This window comes from Urocampus carinirostris, chromosome 2 (assembly GCF_059441175.1).
Source record: "Urocampus carinirostris isolate Australia breed hairy pipefish chromosome 2, RoL_Ucar_1.0, whole genome shotgun sequence".
Lineage (NCBI taxonomy): Eukaryota > Metazoa > Chordata > Actinopteri > Syngnathiformes > Syngnathidae > Urocampus > Urocampus carinirostris.
Genome location: NC_142350.1, coordinates 56,634,872 through 56,640,930, shown reverse-complemented (window position 1 = coordinate 56,640,930; position 6,059 = coordinate 56,634,872).

Below are 6,059 nucleotides of genomic sequence, written 5' to 3'. Positions count from 1 at the left end.
AGGAGACAGACAGGACTGGGTTCAAATAGTGACAAGGAGCCAATCAGAACCCGCGGCTGTTGGTGCCAAATGAGCGGGCACAGCTGAAAGAAGTTTTCTGTATTGTGTGGCATGCTGGTGTTTACAGGGAAGAATACAAACTACTGAGATGCAAAGTTGAGGTAAATTCTGGTCTAAAACATACCTGAATTTTCATATTTTAATTGTAAGGTCTTGGGAGGAGGAGGAGTGATGTTTGCTGACCCCGCCCCCTGCTGACTACCGCTAGCGCACTGCTCAGTGCACCTATGTAGCTCAGGAGGTCGAGCACTTGTCTTGAGACCGGGAAGTCGCTGGCTCGATTTCCAGCTCCTCCGCGTTAAATGCCGAAGTGCCCACGGGCAAAACACCGATCCGCTTATGCCCTTGACAAGGAGGTAAGCTGCTATCAAAGTGAGTGTGTGAATGGGTAAGTGTGAAATATTTTTGAAGCAGATTGGGGGTTATTTAGTGCTTGATGCAGTTTATTCATTAAGAAATGGAAACAAAAAGCAATGGCAAGTGGATAATTAGAATAAAACTCAGTGAGAGAGAGGCCCGGCCTGAACCCAAACATAATTATTAACATTTTAGGGGCTTGGGCTGGGCTCTGGCTCCGGCTTAAAATCTTACCTTTGACCGCGTCATTTCTCATTTTTTACCCAAGCCTTCTTCTATTGTCCCCAGTGTCCCTTTGTGTATGACAACCGCCCCACCCACGTCCTCCCCAACTCCATAAAAAATGTTTGTTTTTTTTTGTAATGCATGTTGTGTACTGCAATCAAGGCCGACATTGAAATAGCTGGCCACATTCATTTGTACTCGCTTTTTTTTCCCTCTCCTTTTTTTTCTTCTCTTGCAACTTCATTTATTTTATTTATTCAGATCCAAAAATCCTGCAAAAAAACTACTTTCTGACCTAAACCTATTGCATTTGAGTTTTTTAATACATGTTATCAAATTTTCTTGTAGATATGTGCATGTATGTTGATTTATCCATCGATGCAAACGGGAAGAATTGGATATCTCTACGTCAGGGGTCTCCAACGTGATGACCAAAGAGCCCCCTAAAAACACCTGTGTAGTCTGCAAACAAGTTCTGAAAATAGCTCACCAGTGATGGATCATTAAGATTTTCTAGGAAATTTGATTTCTCGCTGGCATGCTTTATTGGTTAACTGGGCCTATTTTACTTCTAATAGTTATACCCTGGTAATACCATAGTAATAACATAAGATTAGTGCTGCAACCAATGATATTTTAAACAATCAATGAATCGGTCGATTATTTTTTTGATGATTCGATGAATCAGATTTGGAAAAAAACATTTTTAGTTTCCTCCTCTGTGCAAATATTGACATTTTAGACGGATAAAAAAATAGTGCACAAACAGAATATTTTCTAAAATAATGTCATGAATACTGATGCAAAGCACCTGTGCCCGCTCATTTGGCGCCAACTGCCTCGGACTCTGATTGACTCCCTGTCCCTATTTAAACCCTCTCCTTTCTGTCACCTGCTGTCAGTCCGCCGAGAACCTCAGTTTACTCCAGGCAAGCTTTTTTCGACCCGTTTTTTAATCCTGACCACGTTTACTCTCCTCTCCCGGCTTTCGACCCATTTCTGATCCCAACCACGTTTTTTGCTCTCCTGTCCCAGCTAATGACCCGTTTTTTTCCATTCCAGATACCGCCATCGCTCGACACGGAAGTCTTACTTCCGCGTTCAGAGCGACCTGCTTCCCCGCGACCAGCGATCACTGGATCGTGGTTGCAACCCTTTCCTTTCTTCCAATATAACTGAGAGAAACGTAATGCAAGTGGGAACTGTCTCCGTTCTGGTCCTGACAATAAAACAAGTGCTTGTCAGCCTACAAATCCATAAAACTCCATACAAATGTATGCTATACACCTGCAAATATGTAAGATACTTATTTCTACAGTGCAAAAAAGAGTTGAATGTCATCTTATTGTACTTTGAATGTTTTCATAGAGCACTTCGAGGTACATTTCAGTGCAGAAAAACTGCTAAATAAATACATTTGGATAGGCCTCAAGATAACCCCGTATATCAAAATACGGCGTCAGGACACCCTCTGTCTGACCAAAGTGTTACTACAAGTCACCGGATCGAGACGAAATTCAATGCACTCTCTTATTTGCCTTAAATGAACGTGCTGAGTGCCTCATATACCGCGCAACACAATGAATTGTTCATGAAATCCATTGTCAACACCTTAAATCCAGATGTTGCCCTACTTACGAACGCTGTTCCGGACGATCGTTCGTAAGTTGAATTTGTTGGTAAGTTGCTTCAGTGCTATATTTTGTACGTTTAAGGTTTATTTAAGTATGTTTAAGCTGGTATACGTAACCCGTATTGTTTTGTACTAAAAAATAAACATTTCACAAAATAATATGCTTTATAAAGATAAATAAAATTAAGTTTAACTTACTTTTGAAAGATGAGCTTCAAGAGTTAGGCGACTTCCTCCTTTGTGGTAAAAAGTGGCCGAAAAAAAGCATTCCAACCATTTTTTTCAACCGCATTAAGGTTTCTTATTACACTTTCATTTCAAAAGTAACGGCTCAACTTTTCTTTGCGCTTTTCACCAACAATATTGAATGGATGCACGATGCGCACTGTAGATACAGTATAGAATGTTTACATAAAAACTAGGAGGAAGTGGATTTCTTCTTCAGGTTGGATGCTGTGTGACCTCTCACAGCGCCACACTCCGGTAGCGACGGAAAGAAGCACTACAGCAATGTCCTGTACTCTATCGTTTTTCGTAAGTGGAATGGTCGTAAGTAGGGGAGCGTCTGTAATCGATTTGATTCAATTTTATCAATTTGTTGTTGCAGCACTACCTAATTTAGGGATATCTATCAAACTAGGAGACCTTCAAGCCTACCGGTAACAAATGCTCAGCTTTAAAAAGGTTAGTGAGCCCCGATCTACACGATCGTCGATAATTTTTTCTTCATCAGACCTGATACGATCGGCCCCCTCCTCCATTTTTTTTCACCCTATGTAGCCTGCAACTAAAAAAAAGTTTTCCCAACCCTGATCTAGCTGCTCGTCACAATCTCCAGAGTAAAATATGACCCTCGAGACAGAAAGAGAATAGCTTGTAAGTTTTGCGCTTTAACTTCAGTTGTGTTTGCTCAGCGAATTGAAAGACTTTTTCATCCGCAGTGTAAGTGGCCCCCAAAAAATCCACAAGATTTGGGGTAAGTAATAAGAGAATAAAAGGAAGAAAGCCCTGAGGAACAGACAAGTGGCTCTTCTATGTACAGTATCAGTTCAATTGGAAGAATGCCTTCAAGGTTGAATGTTAAATAATTTTTCCATTTTGCTGCCGTCTCGCCTCAGGTCGACATTAACACTTCATTTATGGACTTGCCATCTCCTGAGGTAAGGCACGTGTGACCTAAATTTTGCTGATTATGCAAATAAAAAGAGCTTTTACCACAACGATCGTGTCCGGCCCTCTTTACTGAATGCGCATCCGATGAAGCGATGTGTTCACGCCGGGCGGTTACATATGCGGCACGCTTTCTTTCCGCACCATCTCATCTGTTCCGTGTCAAAACATTGCGTTTGCCGCGGGGACGCAAGTACCGAGTTTGCACAAATTCCTTTTTCTCGGCTGCTATTTTGAAATGATAATGAGTCGGCGGGCCCGCGTCTCCGGTGTGATACGGCAGCGCGGGGGAATAGAGGAAAGCGGCCCTGGAAAGCAATTTTTTTGCCGAAAGGTAACATTGATTTCCTCCTGAGCGTTATTCACGTAAAGCACAAGTGACGAGACGAAAAACGAAAAGGAAGGGAACAACATAGGCCCACGGAAACAACATTTTACAAATATTCACCTTGTCGTGAAATCAAATATGAGATTTGTATTTTGAAAAGACTTCTCTCTTTCGAATAATATTGCAGCAATAGAACTGCACTGCACCATTTTTGTCACGATTGCCAATTGCAGCCTTAAAAAGGAAGCCCAGACGTCCCTATCCCCAGCCACCTGAGAAGGTTAGGGTTAGAGAGCTATGGTTACAGTTAGATAATAAAAAAATAAATATAATAATAAATAGATAATAATAAAAAATACACACTTTTGAATTACTAGAGAAAATATTTATCATTTTTAAGGATAACTCAAACGATGCCCCCCCACATTTAATAAAATACAAATGGGTTCACTTCATTCATCCACAGTGTCGGTCGTTAATTTGGCCTCAAAGAAATGTTGAAAGAAGTCTAATTGGACAATATCTAGGTTTGATTTTATCAAATATTGTAGTTGATTATGTGTTTATTCTTTCTTCTTTCTGGTGTGATCTTCTATTGGCAATGGACTCCGGCGCTTCATCACTCTTGTGCTGCTGGACCTTAGTGCTGCCTTTGACACTGTGGACCATAAAATCTTACTAGAACGGTTGGAAAAAGGGATTGGTCTCTCAGGAACCGTCCTCTTATGGTTTAGATCTCACCTCTCAGATAGGACGCACTGTGTTAAATATGGTGAAATGACATCTGAGCCCTTTAGTGTTACCTGTGGAGTTCCGCAGGGTTCAGTACTTGGCCCCCTTCTTTTCAGCATGTACATGCCTCCATTAGGTGATATTATTCGCAAGTATAATATCAGTTTTCATTGCTACGCAGATGACACTCAATTATATCTTCCGATGGAGGAATCTGCCACACTAAACTGTGGAAATTTGAAGGCCTGCCTCACTGAGAAAAAAGAGTGGATGTCACCCAACTTCTTGCGCCTTAACTCTGAAAAGACCGAAATGTTAGTTATTGGTCCATCAAAATGCCGTGACTTGTTCTCAAAAACTCCTCTGAACATTGACATATATAACATCAGCCAGAGTGACTCGGTCAAAAATGTAAGTGACATATTTGACCCCGATCTGTCCGTACAAACACACGTTAAAAATATTACTAGAACAGCTTTTTTTCCATCTTCGCAACATTGCTAATATTCGCCCTATGCTGTCTCAGTCGGATGCGGATATAATAATTCATGCGTTTGTAACCTCCTGTCTTGATTTCTGTAATGCACTACTCCCCGGTCTCCCAAAGTCCAAAATCAAGAACCGTCAGCTGGTAAAAAATGCTGCAGTGAGGCTTTTAACTATGACAAGAAGGTTTGGTCACATTACCCCGATTTTAGCTAATGTGCATTGGCTCCCTGTTGGCTTAAAATGTGATTTCAAGGTTGTTTTGGTATTATACAAAATCATACATGGACTTGCTCCCTAATATCTTTCAGTTTTAATTTCCCCCTATGTTCCGGTCCGGAGCCTTCGCTCTGAAAATGCTGGTCTACTAGTGATCCCAAGAGCCAACAAGAAATCCGCAGGTTCAAGAGCTTTCTCCATTCAGGCCCCGGTGCTGTGGAATGCTCTTCCCTCTGAGATTCCATCTGCAACATCAGTGGAAATATTTTAATCTAAGCTTAAAACACACTTCTATTCTATAGAATATGAATAGCCTATATTTTATGTTGACAATATATGTGTATCTGTGTATTATTTGCTCTCATGTAGGTTTTAGATCAGGTGATGGTGATACTATAAAGATGAAAATATAATAAAGATGATGGTGTAATAATAGTCTGTGGTTTGCAATAATCTGTGCTCTGTGCAGCCCTTTGAGACTCTTTGTGATTAAAGGCTATACAAATAAACATGACTTGACATGACTTGACTTGGTGTCTCTTCTAAATACTTTATTGATACAAATCTTGTTTTAAATCTCATTGGAATGACTTTACAGTGCATCTTTCCTATCAATTTAATGACGATGTTCAAAGTCCAGCCAAATAAAATGATTCCTACATTAGTCATTTAAATCCAACTTCACAACATAGACTAGAGGCTGGAGTGAGATTATCCGCTCTCTGACGCACACTCCGACACACGTGATGCTAGATGTTTATTAGCGGCGTAATAAACACCCTCACCTGCTTCAACCTTTATCACCAAGCCGATGCAAACAATTTTCTTGTCACATGTTATTGCAGTTCA